Source organism: Felis catus, chromosome D3, assembly GCF_018350175.1.
Source record: "Felis catus isolate Fca126 chromosome D3, F.catus_Fca126_mat1.0, whole genome shotgun sequence".
NCBI lineage: Eukaryota > Metazoa > Chordata > Mammalia > Carnivora > Felidae > Felis > Felis catus.
The window spans coordinates 89,347,814-89,375,752 of NC_058379.1; the positions used below are offsets into that span (position 1 = coordinate 89,347,814).

Consider the following 27,939-nt stretch of genomic DNA (forward strand, 5'->3'; position numbering starts at 1 on the left):
AACATAAGGGAAGGGAAGCAAAAATAATATAAAAACAGGGAGGGAGACAAGCCATAAGAGACTCTTAAATACAGAGAACAAACTGAGGGTTGCCAGTGGGGTGGTAGGTGGGGGAAGGGCTAAAGGGGTGATGGGCATTAAGGACGACACTTGGGATGAGCACTGGGTGTTATATGTAAGTGATGAATCACTAAATTCTATTCCTGAAATTATTATTATGCCCTATGTTAATTAAATTGGGCTGAATTTTTTAAAAAATGTAATAAGAAAAAAATTAAAAATGGCAAATTATTAATGCCTAAATTTATACTCCTGGTGCTATAAAAACAGTGTATATGATATATATATATGTAAATATATGTATGTATATATATACATATGTATATGTATGTATGTATATATATACATATATGTGTGTATATATATATACATATAGATGTGTGTATATATATGTATATGTGTGTATATGTACATATATGTATATATACACACATATACATATATATACGTATATATACACATATATATGTGGACATATATATGCGTGTATATGTATGTGTGTGTATGTGTATATATATATATATATATATATATATATATATATATATAGTATCACAATAATGACATTAAGGTTGCACTAGTGGAGGCTATATTGAAAATCCACATCATAAACCTTGGTATTTTAATTTACTCAACAGATAGAGGTGTCTTTTTAAAGGATTAATGACAGAATTGCTTGCGCTTCAAAAATATGACATTTTAGGTACTTAATCTTATTAGTAAATAAAAGTCAATATTTTTCCTCATTTAAGCATACATGCAAATTCCTTAGGAATATACCCTGTAAATGTGCTCAAACCCCACCACTATTACCTGAAAACCAGATCCGGTTCATCCTCAAAGCGGTTGGGACCCCCCTGGGAGCAGAACATAACTGAAGGTGCTATTCCATTGAGCCTCCTGAATCACAGATCACAGGACAAGACTAGCCAAGGAATACTGTGCCCTAAAGATAGCCTTGCATTTTCTTTTTTCTTTTAATGTTTACTATTTATTTTTAAGAGAGAGAGAATGCGAGGAGGGGAGGGGCAGAGAGAGAAGGAGACACAGAACCCAAAGCAGGCTCCAGGCACTGAGCTGTCAGCACATAGCCTGATGCAGGGCTTGAATTCACAAACCATGAAATCATGACCTGAGCTGAGGTTGAACGCTTACCGGACTGAGCCACTCAGGCGCGCCTACCCTTGGCATTTTCATGTTTAAAACCGGGATATGGGACATTCACTCGTTATTGGTAAACTGATGTCACGCACACTGCACTTTGGGAGGCCATTTTTTCATCACATGAAAAAGGGCTAAAAATTTAGTAATTTAGTACTTATCTGTTTCAGGCTTTTGGTAAGATTGAAATAGAATAATATAGGTACCCAAAGTGGTCTTTAAATTTATAAAATGACAAATGCTAATCACTTCTATTAGAAGCAACACCAGCTGGGAAAAAAAATGTGGATCTTTAATCTTTCCACCCCTTTAGTGAATGTTTTTAATGAGGTTAATTTTAGAACAGGATTCTATAATAAACTAAAAACAATGATAATGGAAACATTAATAATGTAGACTTGACAAGTACTTCTGTAAGCAGAAAGAGTTAGGGGTTCCCTAAAAAAAAAAAAAAAGATGAGATACAGCTTTGTTGACTTAACAGAAGTTGTTTTAGGCCCACAGCTATTTTCACAATCTATAGCAACTGGCTCTATTTGCCAAAAGCACTTCCTGCAGAACTTCCTAGGAGGTGTTGGAATTACAAAGGAAGACCAAAACCTCAGGAGTTAAGAATTTTAAGGGACCAAAGGAATGCCAAAACTAACAGTCTCTACCAGGCCAGGAAATAACCTAACCACATCAGAGACAATAAATCAGTGGTAAAACTCCCAGTACTGTTTAAGAACTACAAGTTGACCCAACACACATTCTTGAGTCATTTTTGCAGGATTTAAACCCCTTTGAGCACTCAAACGCCGGCCTAACTGAAGCCAGAGAATTAATGATGCTGCCCCTTGCTGGCCCTCCTGATTTCAGTCATCCTTGACCTACTCTGTCAAGTAGGATGAATTTTGCCCCAATTCGATAACGAACTCTCCTTTGCAGCCCCTTCGTGAATATGCACGCACCCCAATTTTGTCGTTCTGGGAGACACCACTTTGGGAAATATCCCTGGTGTTCTTCTTACTTGTTCCAAGTCAAATTCTTCCTTTTCTGATCTTTGGTTGTGTCTTTTGGCTTGACGCCCACCAAGAGGGGAACCCAGATGCGGATCACGCTTTCATATACATTTATTTTCTTTCATCCTTTCCATAACCAGAACCCATGGAGAAGTCAGGCATCATCATGATCAGCATTCGGTTTTACAGTTGAGAGTATTGAGATGCAATTAGGTTTTCAAAATTGCCTATGAAGGCTCATCAAGAAGTGGCCCCAAATCATGCCTTTCATCATCACACTGCCCAAATTTGATAGTGCCATATACAGTTATAGTTCATGGGTGCAGTGTGTAGGAAGGAGCCTTGCTTAGCCATATTTGGAAGTGTCTGAACGCACTGAACACAGTAGCAGAGAGGATCATCGATCCTCATCATTTGTGATGCTCAGCCATACGACGGGCAGGGCTGCCGGGCACACGGTAAGCTGGCCTGATGCCCCCTGGGGGGTCACCTCGCCCTCTTGCACCACGATCCCTCTGAGGTGGTATACAAGTGGTCTCCACTCAGAACAGAGGATTTCAACAAATGTTTGTTGAATAAATCTAGCATTTGGAGGATAGGGGTAATTTCAAGTATTTTTCTCTATGATTTTGTTATACTTGAGAAGAAAGAGAAATCACTTAAAGGAAAACTGATGTATGAGGCTCATTTGTGCCTTTGAGACTAATTTTTTCATCAACAAAGTAGGGATGATAACACCTGCCAGCAGGAGGGTGAAGGAGGAGCCACACATTATCTCTATTGTTTTCCTCTGTCTTTTGTCTTATTATTTCAGAGTCCTTAGGTGGGTTTTTCCTTAGGAAAAAAAAAAAAGAAAAAACAAGGAAGAAGTCTAAAAATTGCCAAGGCAGAATCCATTCCTTTAAGCCTTGTGATTACAGAGTGTAATTTTGATTCACATTATTGGGAGCAAACAGCACAAACTGAAAAGGTTTTCTTTAATCACTCAATTCTTCACAACGTTCCCTCAAAGGAAAAAATAAAACAGTCAATAATAATGTTCAAATGTAGCAATTGCACAGAAGTAAAATACAAAAGTTCTTTTGCTCCTTGTTCATTTAAGTATTCAGCTTTTCTTCTGAAAAACAACCTTTCTTTCAAAGCTTCACTTTGACAAGCATCCTCAAGATTGATGGCAAGAAGTAATCAGCTAGAACCCTGTTTTCAAATCTCTTCACACCTTTATTTTAAGGCTGTGGCTCGAACATGGAAATAGAAGACAGAGCATTTGAATGCATTCAAAGGTTTAAGGATGCAGAAATTTTATTAGAGACATATGGAAAAGAGAAGGGGGTGATTTTTTTTTAACAGAACAGAAAACACCAAGAGAAAATTTGTCAAAGGTCCCCGAGTCAGAGTGGTCAGATGTACATGGTTAACATGAAAATATATGAGACTACAGCCTTAAAGTGAGTGCCAAGTCTTCTTAGAGAAGTTAAGCAAAAGTACTTGTGTTCAGTTTTATTTAGTGTAAATCACCAGTAGGAATTATATATATTTAAGGTATACAACTTGATGTTTTGAAATACCTACTCGGTGAAATGATTACTGCACTCGCGAGCTAATGAATAAACCCATTGCCTCGCAGTTCCCATTCTCCTTCCTTTTCGCTTCTGTGTTTTGTGTGTGTGTGTGTGTGTGTGTGTGTGTGTGTGTGTGTGTGTGTGGTGAAAACACTTATTACCCTCAGCAGATTTCAAGTGTTCTCAACTATCGTCATCATGCAGTATAGTCTATCTCCAGAACTTACTCATCCTGCAAAACTGAAACCTTGTACCCTTTGACTGACGTCTCCACATCGTCCCTGCCCCCACTCCCACCCCCACCCCCAGTGTCTGGCATTCCACCATTCCACCCTCTGCTTCTGTGCGTTTGACATTTTCCAATTCCGCATATAAGTGACCTTATGCGGTATTGGTCTTTCCATTCCTGGCTTATGTCAATCAGCACAATGTCCTTCAGGCTCATCCATGTTGTCACACATGGCAGGATTTCCTTTTTAAAGGCTGAATAATATTCCCTTGTGTTATCCATTCATCCATCCATCCAGACTTGTCTTTGTTGACCTTTGTTGACCTCCATCCCTGCCTGTGCTACATAGACATTCAACTTCTAAAAGGCAAAAAAAAAAAAAAAAAAAAAAAAAAAAAAAAAAAGTCTATTCACAATATAAAACCTGGGTCCCAGTTTTACTTTTACCAATTACTGGGTCAACTTGGCCATAAGTGACTCCACCATTAAAATCAGGTCGGGACCTTCCTAAGAAGTTATAGGAAAAATGCAAATAAAGTTCTTAGCACAGGACCCTGCACGTAGTAAGTGCTGAACGAGGTGGGAACTAGGGTGAGGCAAGTGAATATTCTTTATCTTGGTTGCTGAAATTTGGGCACCCCCTCAAGCTTTGCACCTGAGGCGACTACCTCCTGCCTTCCCTCTAACGCCAGCCACGGTGCTTAGAAATGTTAGATTAATGGGGTCCCTGGGTGGCTCAGTCGGTTAAGCGTCCGACTTCGGCTCAGATCATGATGTCACAGTTCGTGAGTTCGAGCCCCGCTTGGGGCTCTGTGCTGATAGCTCGGAGCCTGGAGTCTGCTTCGGTTTCTGTGTCTCCCTCTCTCTCTGCCCCTCCCCTGCTTGTGCTCTGTCTCTCTCTCTCTCTCTCTCTCAAAAATAAATAAAAATTTTTTAAAAAATTTAAAAAGGAAATGTTAGATTACTATTATTACCTTGCGCCTTTCTGTGTCCTGGCATCTAAGACAGGCCTTACAGCAGGTGCTGAAGACATGCCTAGTAGTTTGAGAAAGGACGATGAGGATAGTAGCACCCAGCATTTCTACTTTAAAAGATTAATGCAAATATATGATATTTACTTTTTTTTAAACATTTATTGATTTTTGGGAGAGTGCCAGCAGTGGGGGCAGGGGGACACAGCGAGGGGGCAGAGGGTCCGAAGTGGACTCTGCATTGACAGGCTGACAGCAGAGAGCCCAATGTGGGCTCAGACTCACAAACCATGAGATCGTGACCTGAGCCAAAGTCAGATGCTTAAATGACTGAGCCACCCAAGTGCCCCAGGTATATGACATTTAAAGACTGGTTTAACTATGCCCAATTCTGTCTGATAAGTGATCTCGAGAGAATAACATTTTATGTCATTCATACATTCACTTCTATATTTTATAGGCTTTAAGATAAAGGTGTGTTTTTAAATTTCAAATTATACAACAACTAAATAATATTCAGATTTGGAATTCCTATGGTTTTGTAATATATGAAACAGTAGATTATTCTCAGAAGATTATGTAAACTCTATTTTATTTGGGAATATAGGTTCAGAATGGCAGATGGTAAAAAGAAAACATTCTACAAAAAAATATTTTATAAATACTATAATTTGTGTGTTAATGTTAAAGCTCACATTTCTTGCCATTATTTCTCAAATGCATTATGAACATCAGAATAGTAGCAAAAAGAGTAAGTTTTTGATATTTGTAAATTTTAGGAATGTGAATTTTTCCAAAAGATTACATTATGTATTTTTTTTAGCATTTCACGTTTTGCAAAGAAAGTAATTTGGACATAGAAGGAGCACAGAAAACAATCCGCCTAGCAGTTACTGAGAGTAACTGTGAGTTACTGCAGACATAAACTATTTAAGAGAAAAAGTGTGTTTTTTGTGCCTATTTTGGTCCCTTTGCCATATGAACTGACTTTCTTCAACAAAGACTCTTGATGCCTATTTAAATTTTAAATAAAATGAAGTTTCCTTTTGCTATTCATTTCACTTCTCCTGTGCCAGTAAACACCCCAAGTAATAATCAAAACTATCTCCTAATTGGAAGGATCTAATTTGTAATAAAATTTGTGGGAAAGTCTGTGCAAAGATAGTACAAAAAAAAAAAAAAACTAATAAACCTTCCTAGAGAGATAATAAATCTAAAGATTTAAACAAACTTCATACAAAATGGGCCACAAAAATGCCATTAAACTTGCACTCTGACTGGTAAATTGGCATATGTCTAGTGAAAATGAGGACAGCAATTCTCATTACAAGTACAAATAAGACAAATATGGGCCAGCATTTCCTGTTGTAACACTGGATGGTTTTTATTGTTCATTATTTATTCACAGTAAGCAAGGGATGGAGAGTAAACTTACTTCACCTTAGACCTCAGATGGCTTAAAGTGTCAGGAAAGTGTTACGGTTCTCATTACAGGGAATAAAGAATTACAGATTATTTCCACTCCTAACACGGAGAAAGCTGAGGATCAGTAGTGAAGTGTATAAGGATAAAATTAAAAGTAGTTAAAACCCCATAATTTCTTTTGATGATGTTTAAGGTCAAGCCATTTAAATTAAAAAAAAAAAAAAACACCCCCACCTCTTGATTATTTCCAATCTATTTCACAGAAATCATTTTCCCTCCATGTCCCCTCTGAGTGTTTGAGGTGGGCTCCTGGTGCTGGACCTTACTTAGAAGAAATGACCCTAGGCCAAAAACAGAGGAATTTCTCAAAATAAATACACCCATATCTTTTGCCAGGGCACCAATCATTCTGGCTCTTTCTCAGTCTGGTCATGTTTATAGAACTTTATAGAACATTTGATTTCAGACATGAGAAAATTTTAACAATCCATTTCTTAAATATCACAATTTTTTGATAGACCGTTATATTTAACAGAACTTTCTAAAGATTTTACATTGAAAAACTTACAGACAATCAAATCACTTCCTTAATTGTTAAAACTATATTTAGGCAAGGCTGATGCCTCATCCAAAATGTGTTCCAATTTTGCCATCATTAACCGTGAGGGGCAGTGCACTATGGAGGATAGTACATGCACTCCTCACCTGTAGCATTTGCAACCCAGGACCAGAGATGACATAATAGAAAACACTAAGATCCATCAAAGGTACAGAGATTTTCCCATACACCCTCCGCTCCCACGTGATCAACAGCCCCACTGGAGGGGTACACTTCTCGCAGCTGGTGAACTTGCGCTGATACATCACAATCACCCAAAGCTTATGGTCTATAGTCTACCTTAGGGTTCACTCTTGATGGTGTACATTCTACAGGTCTGGACAAATGTACAATGACATGAGCCCATCATGATGGTGTCAAGACAGAGCAGTTTCACGTCACTAGAAATCCCCCCATGCTCCACCTATTCATCCTAGCAACCTTCATTTTTTTATTGTCTCCATAGTTTGGCTTTTCCCATAATGTCCCACAGTTGGACCATACCGTACGCAGCTGTCTCAGGTTGGCTTCCTTCACTAAGTGACATGCACTTAAGTTTCCTCCATGACTTTTCCTGGGTTGATAGTTCATTTCTTTTTAGTGCTAAATAATATTCCAATATCTGTAGGTACAGTTTATTTGTCCAGTCACCTACTGAAGGATATCTCGGCTGCTTCCAAGTTTTGGCAATTATAAATAAAGCTGCTGTAAACATCCATATGCAGGCTTTTATCTGGACATAACTCTCTTCAACTCCTTTGGAGAAATACCAAGGGGTGCCATTGCTGGATGGTATGGCAAGGGTAGGCTTAGTTTTATAATAATCATCAGACTGTCTTCCATTTTGCATTCCCATTGGCAATAAATAAGAGTTCCTGCTTCTCCACAACCTCAGCAGAATGTCTTGTTGCCACTGCTCTGGATTTGGTGCATTCTGATTGGTGTGTTGTGATAGCTCATTGTTGTTGTAATTTTCATTTCCCTGACGACAATTGTTGTGAAGCATCTTTTCATATGTTTATTCGCCATTCGTGTATCTTCTTTGGTGAGGTGTTTGCTAAGGTCTCTGGTGGGTTTTTTAATCAGATTGTTTGTTTTCTCATTGTTGAGTTTTAAGAGTCCTTTCTATACTTTGGGTAACAGCCCTTCATCAGACATGCTCACTCTAATAAATTGCCTTCATTGCTGATCCAGTAGTTCTGTGGATGAAACTTGGCAGGCCAATGTGTTGGCTTCCAACAAGGATAAAACCTCAGACCTCAGGGTTCTTGACAACAGTTATGTAAAATTTGCAGTACCTCTATCCGGCCAAATCTTTAGATATAAATACAGATAGATATAGATATAGATATAAATATAGATATAGATATAGATATGTAGATATAGATATACATTACACATAGATAAATATATAGATATATGTAGATATAGATATAGATTATATATAAAGAGATAGAGATAGAGATAAAGATAGAGAGTTTATACTCATCAACATAAACACTACTGTGCACCAAAAGACATACACAAAAATGTTGATGGCAGCTATATTCTAAATATTCCAAACTGTAAACAATCAAAATATCCACCAACATAGAATAAATAAGCTGTGGTATATTCGTACAATGAAATACCACACAACAAGGAAAATAAATAAACTACTGATACCTATAAGAATATGGATGTATCTAGGGGCACCTGGGTGGCTCGGTCAGTTAAGCATCAAACATCGGATCAGGTCATGATCTCATGGTTCATGAGTTCAAACCCTGCATCGAGCCCCGCGTCGGGCTCCACACTGGCCGTGCGGAGCCTGCTTGGGATTCTCTCCCTCTCCCCATTTCTCTGCACCTCCCCTGCTCGCTCGCTCTCTCTCTCTCTCTCTCTCTCTCTCTCAAAATAAATAAACTTTTAAAAAAATAATAAGGATGTATCTCACAAACATAAGATGAGGAAAAGAAATCTTACACAGAAGAGAATATATTCTATGATTCCAATGACATAAAATTCAAAATAAGGGGAAATTAATGTGATAATAACAATCTGAATAGTGATTGCTATCGGTGGGGTGCAATGACTGGGACAGAGTAAAAGAACCTTCTAGAGAAGTGGAAAATACCTGTATTTTACCTGAGTGGAGGGTGCATGAGTAAAATGTAAAATGTCATATAACTGTAGAGTTTAGATTTGTGTACTTAATGTTCATTATAACTCGAGGTTGAAAAAATCTAAAATGGACAATGAAAGGAGGAAAATGTCAAGAATCTCCTTGATTCCCTTTCTTTTCTGTCAACAGTTTACAAGTCTGATGACCTCCTGTTGATGAGCTGTGAGGAAAGAGATGCTGTCACATATTCTGCCAGCAGACAGAGGAACCCAGTGGCTACGAAGGCTGATTGGCGACGTCTATCACAATTACAGATGCACGTGCGGGCACCCTTTCACCCAGACATCCCACTTCAGGGAATTTACCACATGTGAAAGGATGTATGTATAATGTCATTCGCTGCTGCTCAGTCGGCAATAACTAGAAAAGGTCTGGGGATGTCCCAATGTCCATCCATAGATCACTGGTGAAACACACTCTGAGAGCTCCACACAACAGAACCCTACTCAGATGGAAGAGAGATAAAACCCTCCCTGCTCACTCACATGGAAGGGGCTCTAGGAAAAATGGCTAACTGAGAAAAGCGAGGTTTAGGTTGATATGGAAACATGTCATTCGTATTTAAGAAAGGGAAAATAAGAATATCTTTTCCTATTTGTTTTATTTGCATGGAGAAACCAAGAACAATGCAGGATGGGGAGGAGAAGATGCGTGGGGTAAAGTTAGGAAAAAAATCACTCAGTATGTGTTTTGTAACACTATTCTGGTCTTCAAACCAAAAGAATGTGTTACCTATTCAGAAAAGTAAGTTAAATTATTTAAATGGTGCTGGCTCACATGGCTACATGTGTTAAAAATCAAAAGAAATTATGGGGTGCCTGGGTGGCTCAGCTGGTTAAGCGTCTGACTTTGGCTCAGGTCATGATCTCATGGTTCGTGAGTTCAAGCCCTGCATCAGGCTCTGTGCTAACAGCTCAGAGCCTGGCCCCTGCTTTGGATTCTGTGTCTCCCTCTCTCTCTGCCCCTTCCCTGCTCTCTCTCTCTCTCTCTCTCAAAAATAAACATTTTTAAAAAACATTTAAAAAAATAATAAAAACAAAAATAAATTAGATCCCTATCTCATACCATACTGAAAAGATAAGAAAAGAAAGCAGGGGCGCCTGGGTGGCGCAGTCGGTTAAGCATCCGACTTCAGCCAGGTCACGATCTCGCGGTCCGTGAGTTCGAGCCCCGCGTCAGGCTCTGGGCTGATGGCTCGGAGCCTGGAGCCTGTTTCCGATTCTATGTCTCCCTCTCTCTCTGCCCCTCCCCCGTTCATGCTCTGTCTCTCTCTGTCCCAAAAATAAATAAAAACATTGAAAAAAAATTTTAAAAAAAAGAAAAGAAAGCAAACTTTAGAGTTTAGAAGAAAATATAGGAGAACATTTTTATAATGTAAGAGCTAGGAAGGATTTCTTTAAAATATATAGAGACAAGTCAAACATGAAGGACAATACTGCATTAAATTTGAGACACATACAGAAAAAAAGACACTATAAATAAATTGAAAAGAAACCCACAGATTGTGAGATGATATTTGCAATGCGAATAAACCACCAAGTATTTTTATAGAGCATTCATAAACAGCCCCTTCAAGCCAATAAGGGACAAACAACCCAAGAGCAAAACAGGCACAAATATGAACAAGGAACCTAGAAGGGAAGAAACTTGAATGACCAATAAGCATATGGGGAGGAGAAAGACACAAGTGTAATAATGTGGGAAATGCAAGATGAAAATGAGATACATAAGACACCTGTCAGATATGTAAAATTTTTAAATATGATAACTAGAAATGTTGATTAGGATGTGGGAAATGGAATTATACTTTATACAATGATACCAACAGTTTTGGCCACTTGATAGATCCAGCAACGTTGCAGTTGCCCTTAACCTCTGGTCCAATGGTTCTACTTCATGGGTCTTATCTAGAGGAACTCTCACCCATGTGCATGAGAGACCCCTCCCTCCAAAATAAACACAACTTAACTATAACTCAGTAGGGGGATGGATAAATAAACCATTTATTCATTCAGTGGAACACTACACAACAGTTATGTACTAAACCTACAAGGGTCAACATGGATTAATCCTAAAGACATTTTGGGATCAGAAAAGAAAAGTCAAGTTGCAAAGCAATATGTACAATATGATGTCATTTGTGTGAAAATTTTGCACTCAGGTTTACACGAAATCTACATGGGTACATAAATATGTGATAAATATAGCAATGTGGAAGTAGGCTTAAAACAAATCAACTTGGGGCACCTGGGTGGCGCAGTCGGTTAAGCATCCGACTTCAGCCAGGTCACGATCTCGCAGTCCGGGAGTTCGAGCCCCGCGTCAGGCTCTGGGCTGATGGCTCGGAGCCTGGAGCCTGTTCCCGATTCTGTGTCTCCCTCTCTCTCTGCCCCTCCCCCATTCATGCTCTGTTTCTCTCTGTCCCAAAAATAAATAAAAAACGTTGAAAAAAAATTTAAAAAAAACAAAAAAACAAAAAAACAAATCAACTTAAAAATAGTAGCCACTTTTGGAGGAAAGCAAGCTAATGAGATCTGGTCACCCATTCAATAAGTGCGTATTAAGGATTTACTATGTGCCAGACACATAGGTATGAGGGATGCTGTGAAGAACAAGACAAATTTACGAAGTTTATATTCCGAGTCCAGGGATGTGAGAGAGACAAACCAATGAATATGTAATGATCTCAGTTGTTTATAAACCCAGTGGGAAAAATGGAGCAGGAGGAGAGAATGCAGTGTACCGATGCAGGGAATCTGTGTGGGAATATCTCCCAGAGGACATGCCCTTGAGTGGGGATCTGAGGGAAGGAAGGGAAGGAGCCAGTGAAGATCTGGGGAACAAGCTCTCCAGAAAGAAGAGCCCAGAGCAGGGATGAGCTTGACGTGCTCAAGGAGCAGCAGACAGGCCAGAGCCGGAGGGAGGCAAGAGGCCAGACAGACCAATAGCCCAGATGGTGTTGGCCCCTGGTAGCCACCATGACAAATGTGGATCATTTCTGAATACGATGTGAGGAGTGTCTCAGTCCGTTCAGGCTACTATAATAGGATACCACAGACTCGGCGTCTTATAAACAACAGACATTTATTTCTCACAGTTCTGGAGGCCGGAAGTCCAAGATCAAGGTGCCAGCAGATTCAGGGTCTGGTGAGAACCCACTTTCCAGATGGCCGTCTTCTCGATGTGTCCTCACCTGGGGGAAGGAGCTAGGGAGCTCTGTGGGTTCTCTCATTAGGGCCCTAATCCCATTCGTGAAGGCTCTGCCCTCGTGCCTTCGAGCCTGGGCTCGAAGCCTGGCCTCGAGCCTGGCCTCGTGCCTGGGCTCTGCCCAGGCCTTTCCCAAAGGCCCCGCCTCCTACTACCTCACTCTGGGGATTAGGTTTTAACAGGAATCTTAGGGACACAAATGTTCAGTCCACAGCTGGCAGTGACTGGATATAATTTGCTCTTTAGGAATCACTGGGTTGTGGTGTGACAGACTGACTGTAGAAGATGGGGGGAAACAGGGGGACCATCTGGGAGATGATCACCAAAGCCTGGGAGGGAGATGATGATACAGGGAGATTGTGTATTTGGGAGAAATCGTGGATCACTTGATGCACTGCAGGGGTGCGGCATGAAGGAAAGGCGGGAGTCAGGGAAAGATCCTTCATGCTAAGCAGGTGGGGGAATGTGAACACCTTTTACGGACAGGGAGGAGTCTGAGGCATGAACATATTTGGTGGGAAATCAGAAGTTTTGTTTTGTGAAGTTGATCTGGGGTGGATGGTATACTCTCAACCTAACCTGAAACATCTCATTTCTTAATTTAAAAGTTGTAGGGCAAATACTGCAGAATATTCACATGTGTTAAAAATCTCAGCACTGGGTACATGGGCATCAATAACCTAGAGTATGTTCAAAATGTTTCATTTGTAACAAAAGGAATAGTCGGGCTCACGGTGGAGCAGTGCTTTCTGGGTAGGGCCAGCTGATTTATCTGCACTACAGAAAGGTGCATGAACCATAATGCCATTTCCATCCAAAAACTAAGTAGAGGAGAAGGAAGTGGGAAGAGTAGAGAGGAGAGGAAGTAGAGAATGTGGCTGCTTTATCTGGTTCAGTTAGAAGTTACAAGGAAAGCGCGTGAAAGCTGGCAGGCAAGGCTTCATCACGGAGTCTCCCTGAGCCCAGGGTCTAAAATCACACCATCCAGCCCCACGCTCATGATCCCTGAAGACCCGTCTGTAAAACCACATTTCATACTCACAGAAGGCTGCGTAACGCACGTGGTGTTTCATGTGCCTCACATGCCTGGGTTTCCAGCTCAGTCCTTGGGCAAGATGTCTGACCCTCTGCATGGCTCTGTCTTCTCATCTGGAGACAGACCCGAGGGGCTACCGTGAGCAGGTGTGTGGCCAAAGTCCCTCACAGAGGAAGCAGTCAGAGAATGTTGGCTGTAGGAACTGTTACCATGGGTGCTGCTGCACTCACTGTGTTCCTCCTGAAGCCAACGTGAGATCAACAAAATAGGACAACTATGAGACGATCGGACCTAAGCGTGCCACAGAGGACCCTTGAGAAAACAGGTCATGTGGGATTACATCATGACATTTTTTACACAGACAGGGTCCTGAACTTGATTCTTGCTCTGTCCCTGTCTACTCTGTGACCTTGAACAATCACTAAAATGTTCCCAGTACCAGCTGCTCAATCCAAACATGAAGATAGGATCTGCCATATCTCTTCTCGGGGCTTTGGGGACCAGGAGGTAAGGGATATTAAAGCATTTAAAGAGCAAGCCAGAAAGCATGACTGCCTACCTGGTCAGAGTGTGCATTTTTGCAAAGGAACGTGGACAGATGTGCCCAGAAGTGCCCCGAGCACATTGACAGCCAGGTCCAATTCTTGCCTTTCCCACACAAAGCCCAACATGGCTTCGAAATGCCCTGAACTTCTCCTCTCTCCACATGCAGCATTTTATTCTCTCTCTGCGATAGAAACAGGCAATTCCCCATGTCAGTGCCAATGTGAGAAGGAACCTGCAGTCATCTGTATGATATGCCGTGAGCCAACCCTTCATAAATATGAGATTTGGGGTAAATTATTAAATATTTCCAAAGTCTGTTTTTTTTAATCCATAAAGGGGGAAAACTGAAGCTTCATGTATAGAACAGTTGGAAGCAGTAAATGTAATCATTTGGGTGGAATGTCTCATGTTGTGTTTAACACGTAGCAAGTTCACAAAAAATGTGTCCTCCTGTCTCCTGAAAGTCCACGATGCTATAGTCTCTCAACATATCCTGTAACGAGGGATTACTCTTTTCTTTAGGTCAGGGAACACACCTCTGAGAATGCCTTCTTAAAACCAAAATGAAATACCAACACAGACCTACCAGAATTGCTGAAACTGAAGAGAATGGTAACGCCAAGTACTGACAAGGACACAAAGCAATTGTAACGTTGGTAAGGGTAAATGGAATGGAACTGTGGAGAGATGATGCTCGAGAGATGTAGAAGCCAATCAACCTCGCCGTCTTAGCTTTCAACCTGTTCATCACATTACTATCTAGCACTTTCAGTGGCCGGGAGCCAAACCTGAAGGGAATGAGGTTTGATGCTTTTGCAGGAGGGGAAACATGTTCCTTTGGATTGAGCAAGAAAGGTTCAGATGAGTGAAGGGTAGAAAACCTTCAAGGTATTCTGGGTACCAAAGACAAGATCCAGCAGGTGGGAGAAATATGAAGACAGGCACAGGCATCAAAAGGGAGGGGATGAAAGTCAAGCAGGAAGGTATCCCACACGAACCTGACAGTCCAAGATGATCTATGAAGCATCCCTCAATCATGAGGATAAGAAAATCATGAAGTACACATTCTTATGTTAAAAGCATTTTTTGTGCACAACATAGAAAATAAATGGCAACCTGAGGAGTTTAACTTCCATATGCACAGTGCCTTACAGCTTAAAAAGTGAACGTGTTGTGTACATGAATTTCTGAATGCTCTGAATAGTGGTTATTATTTCAGTTTTATAGATGAGGAAACTGGAGCCTCCATGGCCTCGGTTACCCAGGATCAGGGAGCTAGTGAGTGGCAGAAATAAACTTAAGAAGCCCTCCCATTCTAAGCCAGAGTTTCTTTCTTCTGTGCCAGTGGTTCTCAACCAGAGGATGACATTGCATAGCAGGGGCCACTGGGAATGTCTGAAGACATCTGTGATTGTCAACTCGGAGGGGGTAGTGAGTGATGCTATCGTCATCTGGTGGGTAAAGACCAGGGATGCTGTTAAACACTGACGGTGTATAACAACAGCCTCTATAACAAAGAATTACCCATCCCAAATATCAAGGTTTGAGAAACCTGGCTTTATGCCACATCTAGCTTCCCAAGTCTATATTGCAAAACTAGTATTTTAAACAGCTTTTTCTCCAATTTAAAGATGAAAGAACAGAAGCATAACAAAAATATATGAATTTTGCCTCTTCTTTCCTTTCTTATTGGTTTTACCACCACTCAGGACAAATGCTAATCTCTGTTTTCTTCTACTTTCAAGTCACAGCTAGTAGCTGCAGTGTGGTTGGACACACTACCATGAACTGTGAGTCTGTCCATTGATCAAGATAACATTAGGTCACTCCGTGGAAACAAAAGAAATAAACCAAGACTAAAGAGGAAAACAAAGATGAATTTCTCATTAACATTACATGTCCAAAAAGTGTGGGTGGGATCACTGCTCCACAAATACTCAGGGACACAGGACACCAGTGGCTTCACCATCTGGGAACTACACCACCTCTAGCACATGGACCCCTCAACTGCATGACAGGAGAGAGCTTGAAGGCTGCATGCCAGTAATTAAAGACTTCACTGCCCACCATCTAGAACGAAGCACATACCAAGAGAGTATGGGGAGGCTGGAAGTAAATGTAGGAGGTGCTCTGAATAAAAGGTGCCCCTCTCTTCCATGGAGGATACCCTGCACTCACTCTGTAGAAAGGGATGGGCTTAATTGAGAGCCAAGTGTGACACAACAAAAGAAGTTCTCTCTGGGCAGGGGTGAGATAACTCGGTTCTCGGAGACATAGGATGAACTGTTGTCCCTTGTATGTTTATGGCTTGGCCATATGACCATTTAGCAATGCCTTGCACTTCACAAAAGTTGAGTCAATAATTATGCAGTCAATTCAATGTCATTGCACGCCCTATCTGTACAAGGTAGTATATGCTTCATAGGATTGTACAAGGAATATGGGGTTTCCAGAAAGTACATGAAGGAACTGGAAGTTTGCAACTGCACACAAGTGTGATGATGTGGTTTTAGAATATGTGAATAATTGCAGTGGGTAATTCAATAGGAGGTGGGCATTTCTAGAAGGACTTTAAGCACAGGAATGCTAGAAGAGGACAAGGACTGCAAACAGATTCTCAAATGCAATTCAAATGATGTAATGGCTTCCCAGAGCCTTGTGTTAAGCAGGACTCTGAGGCTGTGAGACCAGCACGTACCTGGAATGAAAGTCCAGGCTAAGAGCATTGTGCTCCAGGCTGCCAGGTCTGTCCAAGACTTCTGACACCAGCCACCGGTACTCAGATGTCCATGGACACCCTCCCTTCAGATAACCTAGCTACAAATTCACGGATGCCCATGGACTCTCTCAGATTTGAAAATTTGCTAGAATGACTCACAGAACTCAGGAAAAACACCATGCTACAATCACAGGGGCTTTCTATAGCAAAGGGATAACAATCAGTGCCTGCCAAAGGAAGAGACACTACTACAGACTGAATGTCTGTGTCTCCCAAATTCGTATAACACTCAACCCCTAGTGAGACAATATTAGGAGGAGGGCTTTGGGGAGGTGATAAGATCATGAGGGTGGCACTCTCATGAATGGGATTAGTGCTCTTATAAAGAGGCCCCAGAGAGTTCCCTTACCCTTTCCACCATGTAAGGACATGTGGAACATCCATGGTCCGGAAGCTCTCCCTACATACCATATCTGCCAGTGTCATGATCTTGGATTTCCCAGCCTCCAGAACTGTGAGAAATGAATTTATGTTGTTACGAGCCACCCAGTTTGTGGTAGTTTTGTCACAGCAGCCCAAATGGACTAAGACACATAGGGTGGAATCAGGGAATAGGAAGGTTCCATGCCCTCTGGGACACCTTCTCTGTGTCTATCTACGGAAATATGCAGACAGAGCATTAACACCTCGGGGCCCCTGAGCTCGGTGTCCATAGTCTGTGTTGGGGTTTCATTACACAGGCATGACTGATTGAACCATGTCCCATGTGGCTGTCCAAAGTGCCACCCCTCACATCACATGGTTGATCTTTCTGGTTTGGCCAGCTCCTTACCCTGAGTCATCTTAGCATGAGCTATCAGATCTGGTCAAGCAGCCCACCACAAATCACAAAGAGGTGCCAATCCCTGGGATAATTCCACGGATTTAGAGGCTACCTCCCAGGAGCCAGGGACAAAGGCCAGACATCCCTTTGGGTAAAGCCAATTCTTCACTCAGCAGTAGGAAATACGAAGAATGTTAGTAATGATTTTATTATTAATGACTTCACACATAATTTCATAAATATTTCATTGTCAGGGATTCTGTTTATTAAGAGCAAATAATGGGCCAGGTCCTGTGCTAAATATTTTATACAATTACTTCATTCACTCTTCCTAAAAACTTTTGAGATGGGTAATATTTGCAGATGAGGACTCTTCGTTTTATGAGGTAACTTACCCATGTATTGTTAGAGGAGAAGCTGTTGAAGACACAGGCCTAACTCCAGAACACGTGCCCTTAACCACTCTGCTGTGCTGCTGTGACCAATGAGCACTGTCCACCTAGGGCAGAGGAGCGGCACAAAGGGTGCGCAGCTACTGTTACTAGGGCAGGTTTCTAGAAGGCAAGAAGTGGATGTGTGAAGCTCAGCTCCTGGGTCCACACCAGCTCCTCTACAGGTCATGTTTACCATCAACTCTGCACAGTCTCTCCCCAACCCCACAGCATCTCAGGGGACAGCACAAGCCCTGTACCCACCAGCCAGCAGACTTTGGACCTGACCACAGCTGAGAACAATGGCTCTGCATCCCTGAACTGTGTCGTACATGGAAGTCACTTGGGGGCCCCTTTGTCCTCCATGCACATGGTCTGTTTATGTGTCTCTGAAACCCTAGTCAGTAGGCTGGAGTCTGATTTTCGGACTCATTCCCACGTCTTCATCTTGTGAGTTCCATTTATTCTTTTCCCTTAATTCAAGGAATGCCCTGACTGGACCCACTGTAACAAGGGACTTCCACACTTCAGGAAGATTTTCCTCTACCCCAGAAGCGTTGCTCTGACCCTACTGCCAGGCTCAGCCACCACACTGCTCACTGCCTCCCACTAAGCCGAATCTCCTCTGATGCCACTTGGACTTGATTTCTGTCCCTCCCCATGGCTACAGTCTGCAGCCCTGTTGGCTGTGCACTCCTGACTGGCTTTCTCCTGCAGCTTCCCCTTCCCTTGCTTGGTCTCTGCCCCATATCTGCAGCCCTAGCCTTCAGCTTGCTCTTAGTCTCTGACCATGCCAGCAGTTTTACCCTTTGGGGACAGGAGGTGGGCAAGAAGAAATTAAAAGATGGAAATGCTTCAAAATTAGCTCCCAGTTTGTGCAAGATGCTGGAAAATCACTCCAACTATAATTTGATTGATGCTGGCCAAAGAACAAAAAGGTTTCCTTAGACTTTCTAACATGCCTGAAGTCTCCTAGGTCTGTGGGAGATTATGCACATCAGCTGGGCTCTCACCCTGTACAACTCCTCCTTCCTCACCTACTTACCTACCTTTGAACATGTGAGAGCCTTCTAGGAGAGCAGGCTTTCCAAAGACACACTCAGAACTGAAGGTTTAATTCAGCAAAGAGATAAAAGATCGTATCACAGAACATGGGAAAGAAAAAGAATGTTACTATTCTGGCATTTTGCTCTAATGAAATAATCTCCATCTGTACAGGGAGGCATGTTGGAGCAGGGAAGCTAAGGGTGGGCTCTATAAGGCCAAGGATTTCTTCTGTGTTCCCACACTTGTTCCAGATGGCTACCCACGTAGTCAGGGAAGAGTTTGAGAAACCAGCTCAGGCCACATTTGCCATCAGCTTTGGCCCTCAGAATTTTCTAGAGGTTGTCATTAAACACTCTAAGCATTCTGCCTAAAGGTTGAAGCACTTCTAAGAATCCCTCCTGGTTCAAGCAGCTATTTCAAATCTCCTAAAAGCAGCAAATTTGGCAACACTGGGAAGTAGCTTCAAGGTTAATTTTTTACTTTCGACAGATGCATCAAAAATTAATCCAGAATGGCACTTATCTGTTGTTCCTTGGACACTAGTGGTCAAATGTGCCTAAGTTGGGGTTGGGACCCCACCAAAGGGAAGAGGTCCCGATGACCACCAGCCACAGTGATCCTTGAAAGAAAGCTATTTGTAGTCCAGAATCAAAAGCCTATCTTTCCCATCCTATTTTCAAATTATGAGAAGTGTTTTGAAAGTTGTACTTTCCTCAAACTCAGGCACAGCCACTTAGCAAATTGTGTTTTTGCTGCATCCTGTCCATGGGCTTCCACGTTCCTCAGGATTCCTGATTATGCAAAACTCTGACTCAGTCATTCTTTCTCAGGATGTTGTCAGAGTTTCTTGGAAACAGTCATTTCCTGACTAACTAATGTAAGAATAAAACTTGGCGAAGGTAAAACATGGCAGGGAAGCCACTGGAAATGTGTCTGCAATAAATTCACAGCCCTGTTCCGATCTGGGCAAGACCTATTCCAGTGAGGGTTCTCAGCATTTTCTGTATCCAAGATAATGTATATAATGAGATTGCTTTACCTTCGCAGCTATTGGAAGAGTGACAAATGTCATGATAGGGGTCTGGTCTGCAATGTCCCCTTGGGTTAGAGGAAAGATTTCCATGAATGCCACTTTTAGTAGAAAGCTGCAAAGAACAGTAAAGGGAGCTTTGGATTCAAAACTAGGGTTCTGAGCACCAGAATTAGGCCTCTGAACTAGAGGGGGAGGGTGGCCTGGCAAAGACAGTGGGGAAGGGCGAGACAGAAGACACAGCCCCACTTGTGGACGGCAGTTCCTCGTTAGGAAGGCATGGGTCTGAGTCTGTCTCACACACACACACCCCTTGCACACCTCACACACCTGCTTTGCACACAGCTCTGGGGAACTCGCCCCAGGCTCCCAGTCGGGGCAGGGGATGCCGTATACCTGACGGTGCCAGGCTCCTTTGTAGGAACAGGAAAACTAACTCAGTGAACAGCTGGGGGGAATCAGAAGGAAGAGCTGGGCCATTCAAAACTTGCCCCTTTATTCACAGTAGATCCTGGGGAGAAGCAATTGCCTGCATGTCAGCTTCAGAGATTGGCGGGTTGGAAGTCAGACAAGAGCTGGAACAGTCATGGTGCCAGATGTGTAGTTCAAGCCCTTCCAGGGACAAGCTGGAGGCACAGGGTTTTTCCCTGGAGTGAGCCGGAGGAGGAGGAGCCATGTGGAGTGTTGACATCATCGGGGGTATCTGAGGTCCTTCTTCTTGCGGGAAGATTTCTCTCCAATGGCTGAGGCAGCAGCAATGGTAAGAAGAGGACAAACTAAATGGTCACAAAGCATGGCCACGAAGGAAGAGCGCAGCCACGAAGGAAGAGCACGGCCACGAAGGAAGAGCACTACCATGGTAGTGGGAAAGCCTCCGGGACCGAAGCAGAACTCACCTGCTGGGACACACGTGCTGGGAGAAGAGGGGACAGGAGGGTCCAGGAATCCCACTGAATGACTGCCACTGTCCTTGCAAGGTACTTCATTTCCCCATCACAGGCCTTACCTTGGGGGTAGCGGTCATCAAGGACACAGAGAGCAAAACTAGGATCCGACAGACTCCACAGAAGAGCTTTCTTTTGGTAGGACTCATGGTACCTCTTTTGTTTCTTTTTCCATGGGAGGACAGGGATACATTTAAAAACTGCTATTTTGGGGTGCCTGGGTGGCTCAGTCAGTTAGGCGTCTGACTTTGGTTCAGGTCATGATCTCATGGTTCGTGGGTTCAAGCCCCACTTTGGGCTCTGTGCCAACAGTTCAGAGCCTGGATCGTTCTTCAGATTCTGTGTCTTCCCCTGTCTCTCTGCCCCTGCTCTGTTGGCACTCTGTCTCTCTCCCTCTCTCCCTCTCTCTACAATATAAATTAAGAAAATTTTTTTTAAATATTTAAAAACTGCTATTTTAATTTATTATTTTATTTCCAATTGACACTTTTCTTCATAAGCATCTATGGTGGATTGAATTCTGCCTCCAAAAATGATATGTCCAAGTTCAAACCCAGGGAACCTGTGAATGTGATTTTGTTTGAAAAAGGATCTTGATAGATATGATCAAGTTACAATGCAGTCCTAGTAGGTGAGGGTGGGCCCCGATGCAATGACTATTTCCTCCTTCAGGGAGCAGCTCAGCACAGAGACACAGAGAGAGAAGGCCATGTGAAGACAGAGACAGATTGGGTGGAGTGTCTATGAGACAGAGAAGGCCAAGGGTGGCCGGCAACCCCAGAAGCTAAGAGAGGCCTGAAACAGGTTCTCCAGAAGGAAGCAAACCGGCTGGCACTTTAATTTCCGTCCGCAGCCCCCAGAGCTGTGAGAGAATACATTTCTGTTGTCTTAAGCCACTCAGTTTGCGTTTGTCACGGCAGCCCCAGCAAACTAATAAACAGCTTTTAAATTTTTCTCAAAACTCATAAATTAAGTCAATCAGGTGAATTTAGTGCACACACTTGTTACCCACCATTTTATCAATTATTTTACTTCTGTCCTCTGTAATTCCTGTCTCTGACCCAGCTGTCACTATAGCCTTGGACATGGTGCTTCTGGGGACAAGGGCAGCTGAGCCCCAGAGCAGCAAGGACGAGGACAGATGAGGCAGGAGGAGGAACAGGGATGGTTTCATGCAGACCTTCTACATGATGCTCCCAGCAATGGTGTCCCTTTCTGCCCTTCCCTTCTCTTTCTCTTCTCTTCTATTCTTTTGTCCTCTTTTCTCTTCTCTTCTTTCTCCCTCCCTGTCTCCTTGTCTCTCTCTCTCTCTCTGTCTCTCTGTTTCTCTATCTCTCCCTCCCTTGTCTCTCTCTCTCCCCCCTTTCTGTGTCTGTCTCTATCTCTCTGCCCCCCTCTGTCCCTCTGTCTCTGTCTGTCTCTCCTGGCACCATGCTGCGGGGGCATGAACATAGTAGGATCAACCCCAGCCCTGAAGCAGCTTATCCTAAGCAATACTTTTGTCTGCCAGACTGGAAGTGGAGCATTAAAAAAGAGTCATTCTGGGGTTCCTGGGTGACTCAGTCAGTTAAGAGTCTGACTCTTGGTTTCAGCTCAGGTCATAATCTCACGGTTCCATGAGTTCAAGCCCCATGTTGGGCTCTGTATTGACAGAGTGGAGCCTGCTTGGGATTCTCTCTCTCTCTCTCTCTCTCTCTCTCTCTCTGCCCCTCCCTTTCTCATGCTGTCTCTGTCTCTCTCAAAATAAATAAATAAACTTAAAAAAGGATAAAAGTCATTCTGTCTTTGTTTCCAAAACAGAAGAGAAAGCAGCTACAGTAAAGTCCTTTTATCAACATGAAATAGATGCCAATTGCTTTTTTATTTAAAAACATTTATTTATTTTTGAGAGACAGAGAGAGACAGAGTGCAAGTGGGAGAGGAACAGAGAGAGAGGAAGGCACAGAATCCGAAGCAGGCTCCAGGCTCTGAGCTGTCAGCACAAAGCCTGGCACAGGGCTTGAACCCATGAACTGTGAGATCATGACCCGAGCCAAAGTCTGAAGCTCAACCAACTGAGCCATCCAGGTGCCCCATGCTGTCTTTTTCTTAAGATACCTTCTTTTTAAAAGAAGGCAGGTTAGGAAATATTCAGATCAGTAATAGGAGAAACATGGATCAATAAACAAGTTCTTGAAGCGTGGATCAATAAACAAGTTCGTGAAGTGGTAAGCGTGGCTGCTGTGGCACTGTGGGCCACTGGTGCCTATCAAGTGTTTACTTGGAGTAGTTTACTGGGCACAGGGCCCAGAGGGATGAGAGATTCCAAACAGATCAGGAAATAGTTGACGCTTACAAGAAAGTCATCACTAATAGAGAAGGAATATTTCCATCAAATTAAGCTTTTCTGAACTTGAGATGTCCTTGGGGACACAATAGACAAATGAAAAAGGTAACACGTGAGAATACTCACAGGAGAAAACCAAAAATAAGTGCAAATCAATACGTACGAACCCTTGCTGATTTGGGTTAACTGAAAGGCCAATATTAATTAGTGAAAGGTCTGAAATATAGAACCTTACCTAAAAATATCTGTTCATTACTTGAAAGTTCCCTTGGAAGCAAACACCAGCCTGCACCTGCCAATAACAGAGATTGGAAACCGGTCTACGGAGTGATTCGCACGATCTAGAAGTTTCGCCGAATCTGGGTTCTAGAACAGTCAAACAGTGCATGGACAGAGTGTGGTGCATCCACAGCAAGAACTCAGAGCCCAGAACTGGAGCTGTAGAATTCCACCAGCAGGGCTCGGGGACCACACACACCTCACAGAGCGAACCAACACCAGAAGGCAGTCGAGAGTCCCGGCCGGGAGGCCGATGCTGGATTCCAATCCAGTCTCTCCAGGTGTGTCAATAAACATGGGCAAGTTACCTAACGACTCTCTGCCTCCACATCCTCCTCAGTAAATGGGCATAACAGGAGCACTTGATCCCACGGACGGTTGGGAGGCACACAGGGTGCTGAGTAAAGTGAGTCACTTCTGCCACTACGTCTGCTACCACCACCGCCTGTCAGGTCTTTGTAGCGGAGGCTGGACAAAGAGATCCAGTCGGAGCAGTGGCTCCCACGGGCCTACTGTCCATAGCCCCCCCTTGACCCAACTGCAATCCTAAAGGCTCTGCCACAGAACTGGACTTTGCCCCACCTCCGGGACACCCTTCCATTCTCCTGGCAGGGTAAGCGTGATTATCCCACCTGGGGCAAAGCTGGTCCACTGAGCAGCACCTGCCCCCAAGTGGCTGGCCCCACACAAGCCACCATGTCACTTCGCTGATGACAAGTTGGGCAGCAATGGTGGTGTTATCTAAATCTGCCATGGTGTGGGAGACATGCCGACAGCTTGTACTTGGCCTTCACGCCCAACACCTTAACCAACTCTCTTCACGGCCCGTCCTAAGGCACTGGGGCTAAGGACAGAGGCTGGCTGACACCCACAGAGCAGTCACCTTTGTGGCCGGTGCCATTACTTAGCATTCCACAAGGTGCTCACGTATGTTCCCACTGCCATGAGACCACTGACGCCCTCTTCCTAAATTTACGTGCATCCTGTCATCTTCCTTTGGGTCCCTGAGCAACAGCCAAGCCATCTGACACAGGCCAGAAGTCTGCAAACATACCAGTACCTGGAACGCGTCCACTCCATCCAAAGTGGCTGATTGAGCTCCCATGCTGCTCCTAAGTGAGGCCACAGTGTGGCTGAACTCCATTCTCTTCTAGCACCACGATATGGAGCCCACTGTCCAGGAACAAGACCCGGGTCTTTCTTCTCCTGTTAGTGGTCACAGCAAACCTCCAAGGCCACAGCTGTAAGCCAAGGTGTTAGTGTGACACAGGTGCACAGGTGCACAGGCCTGTTCATGTAGCTGACAGGACCTCTAGACCTGCTCGAGAGTGATCTCCAAAGAAACAGTTTCAGTGTAAGATCTGATGCTACACCTTCCTGGCCCACTGGCTGGGTGAGTCTGATAAGACCCAGCTCCCCACAGACACCTCCAGCCATGCCTTCAGGCCAGCAACACAGTGCCTTTCAAGTGGGGAGTAGCTCCTTGCTGCAGAAGGTATGTTCTTGCTCCGGATCTCAAGGGGTCTATACCGACTCTTGTGTGTGGGGGTTACTACACCTCTAATGAGCACCGTTGTCCACCACGGATACTTCTCTACCCATCCGACTTGCTGAGTCATACGCTCTGATCAACAGAGCTGTTTGCTCTGCAGCTAGACCTGCTGCAAAGCTCAATTTTGTTCTGGGAATCTTTCAAAACTGAAAGCGTTTGAGTCACCTGATAAATGGGTTGAACTACACTCTGCTTCCAAACGCCAGAGAGTCTTACCCAGCAATATGCCTCCTTCTTACGGGTAGGGAAGGTGAATGCAATCACTTGCCATTTATCTGAAAGAGGATAAGACAGTGTGCTCCAAACAACTGGCACCTGAAACCTCATCGAGGTGGCTGGGCCACTGACTCTGCATGGAACCCATCTCCCACCGCAGGGCGTTAGTGTCTCCTTGTGGTAGTCCAGGATTCATTTTCTTTTTTAAGTTTATTTATTTATTTTGAGAGAGAGAGAAGGCAAGTGGGGAGGGGCAGAGAGGGAGAAAAGAGAGAGAGAGAATCCCAAGCAGACTCTGCACCATCAGTGCAGAGCCTGATGCAGGACTCAAGCTCATGAACCATGAGATCATGCCCTGGGCCAAAGTCAGACGTTTAACCAACTGAGCCACCCAGGTGTGCCAATGGTATTCCAGGATTCTTAAAGGCACTGGTGTTTGTCCCTCTCACCAGGGTTCCCATACTGCTTTATTAAAGGGTGTGTCCTCTGAGCCTCTCCAAGGAACATAATTCTGGTGACAGGTTTTCTGCTCTCACATAATAAATACATCCCCACATCTCTTCCACCTTGAGCCTTCCTTCTGATCCCTCCTCGATACCATGCCAAGGCATTTGGGGATCTCTAGCTCATTTCTGTAGTGCGTTATGTGTCTCAGCTTCAAGGGTGCACTCCAGCATCACCATGGGACCTGCCCTCACGTCCCTGGAAGGATGCTGAATCACAAGCAAGAAAGCTCTCACGACCATAATTCTCTCTTAGCTGAAACTTATCCCAAATCACTGCTGGTGCAGCGTGAATCGCTGGGACACATCTACACACCCAGGGCTCTCACACCCTGGTTATTCAGTCCCCCTAGGGCATGGTCCAGTTCTAGAACACCATCCCCCAAACTACCATCCCCCCGTCTTTTCCTGAAAGCAGAGCCAGAGACATACCCCAGTACAGGTACTCTTTGGAGCCACGTGATCTCAGAAACAGAAGTGGGGGCTGAGAAGAACAAAACAGGGAAAGAAAACTAACACACAGGTATGTTTTTCAGCTGTTCACCATTGTGGACATGAGCCGGATTCTGCTGGGCCCCCCTGAGGAATGATGTATAAAGTGCCTCAGTGTATAAAGAACTGTTCAGAAAAGAGGAAGGTTTATCCATCAGAGCTCCTTTGTCAATGGTGACCCAATAGGTGTGAACCCTTTATCCTGTTGGGCTTGCACCCGAGTCCAGGTGTGAACCCCTCACACTGCCAGCTTTACACCTGAGCCCCACACTTCAGCCTCAGAGAAGCTCTGGAACAGAAAGAGGAGGTCACGAAACCATGGGAAATTTCGTGAGGTCACATCGTGCGAAGCGGTTCCCAGCAATATGAATGGAGTAGAAGATAAACAGAGAGGATGTGAGACACAAGCCGTGTCTGATCTAGAAGTATAGAGGCTTAGAAATAAGAAAGCCACAAAGAAAAAAAGTGAGTAATCGATTCTCAGTACCAGTTCTGGCACTCCAGTTCGCATAGCGGAAGGCATCTATTTGCAGACCTGGACGCAGCAGCAGACGACCCTCACGTGCCATGAATACTTGAGTCATGTGACAGGCTCTCCTTGCTCTCAGTTCCATGCTCACCACGCTCACGGTCCGAATATAATCTGGCCTCCACATGACTCAGCTTCGGCAGGAGAATGCGCTAGAGAGAATGTGATTTTCTTGTCCTTACAGCAATTACAGTCTTCATTATAAATTAATTAGGGCAATAGGATTTGATACATCAGGCTCTAGTGTACTATGAGACTGAGTCAGCAGTCCCAGGGCCAATAACCACACATAAGATTGACTTTGGAGACTGAAATGCTTTTGCTGTGAGCAGGGAGAGAAACATTTTCAGGGGTCCAAGTTACCTTGGTTCAAGTGAGCCTGGAGGAGAGGGGCCAGTACAATTATTAGTCAGCATTATTCGACTTTATGTGTACCAACAGACTGTCAAATCTTAGGAAAACCTCAAATTATAACATCCATATATAGCGACTCGGTTTGTCATTAGCTAAAAGGCTCCTTTTGCACTCTGGAGGTAAGGTCCAAGAGGAGGTCATTTACAGTATAAAATTGAATCGCTGGGTTCTACTCCTGAAGCCAAGAATACACTGGATGTTAACTAACTTGAATTTAAATTTTTAAAAAAGGAAGAAGATTGGGAGTTAAAAAAAAAAAAAAGACTCGAGGTAAGAAGTCTGTGTGTGTGTGTGTGTGTGTGTGTGTGTGTGTGTGTGTGTGTGAGACACTTAACGTAAGCTCCACTCTCTTGACAAATTCAGTGCACTCTCCAGCCCTGTTAACCCTGGGTGGAATCGTACAACAGACCTGTAGAGCTCATTCACCTTGTGTGACGGAAACTCTGTACCCACTGGATGGCAGTTCCCTCATCTCCTGTGCCCTCGCCCCTGGTAACCACCAGCCTCCCCTCTGTTTCTGGGAGTTCGACTATTTTAGACACCTCACGTAAGTGGAACTGGGCAGTACCTGTCCTTCTGCGACTGGTTTACGTCACTCGGCATAATGTCCTCAAGATTCAGCCACGTTGTTGCAGAAGGCAGGATTCCCTTGTTTAATGCTGAGTAATATCCCA

The 27,939-nt window shown here is 43.7% G+C and overlaps 2 long non-coding RNA genes across 7 annotated transcripts in view; both read right to left on the reverse strand.

The window, feature by feature from the left end:
* LOC111557348 overlaps positions 1 to 27,939 on the reverse strand; it is a 194,849-nt gene that overhangs the window by 89,129 nt on the left and 77,781 nt on the right. The gene's annotated exons all lie outside the window — the stretch shown is intronic.
* LOC111557349 overlaps positions 12,237 to 27,939 on the reverse strand; it is a 43,933-nt gene continuing 28,230 nt past the window's right edge. The window contains exons 2-5 of one of the 6 annotated variants that reach the window (XR_006587646.1): positions 23,516 to 24,800; positions 13,974 to 20,753; positions 13,421 to 13,527; positions 12,237 to 12,364 (exon numbers count right to left, since the gene is read on the reverse strand). This is a non-coding gene — a long non-coding RNA (uncharacterized LOC111557349). Of the gene's footprint in view, positions 20,754 to 23,515; positions 24,801 to 27,939 lie in introns of all 6 variants that reach the window. The other 5 variants (XR_006587647.1, XR_006587648.1, XR_006587644.1 and 2 more) reach the window with 5 other exon arrangements.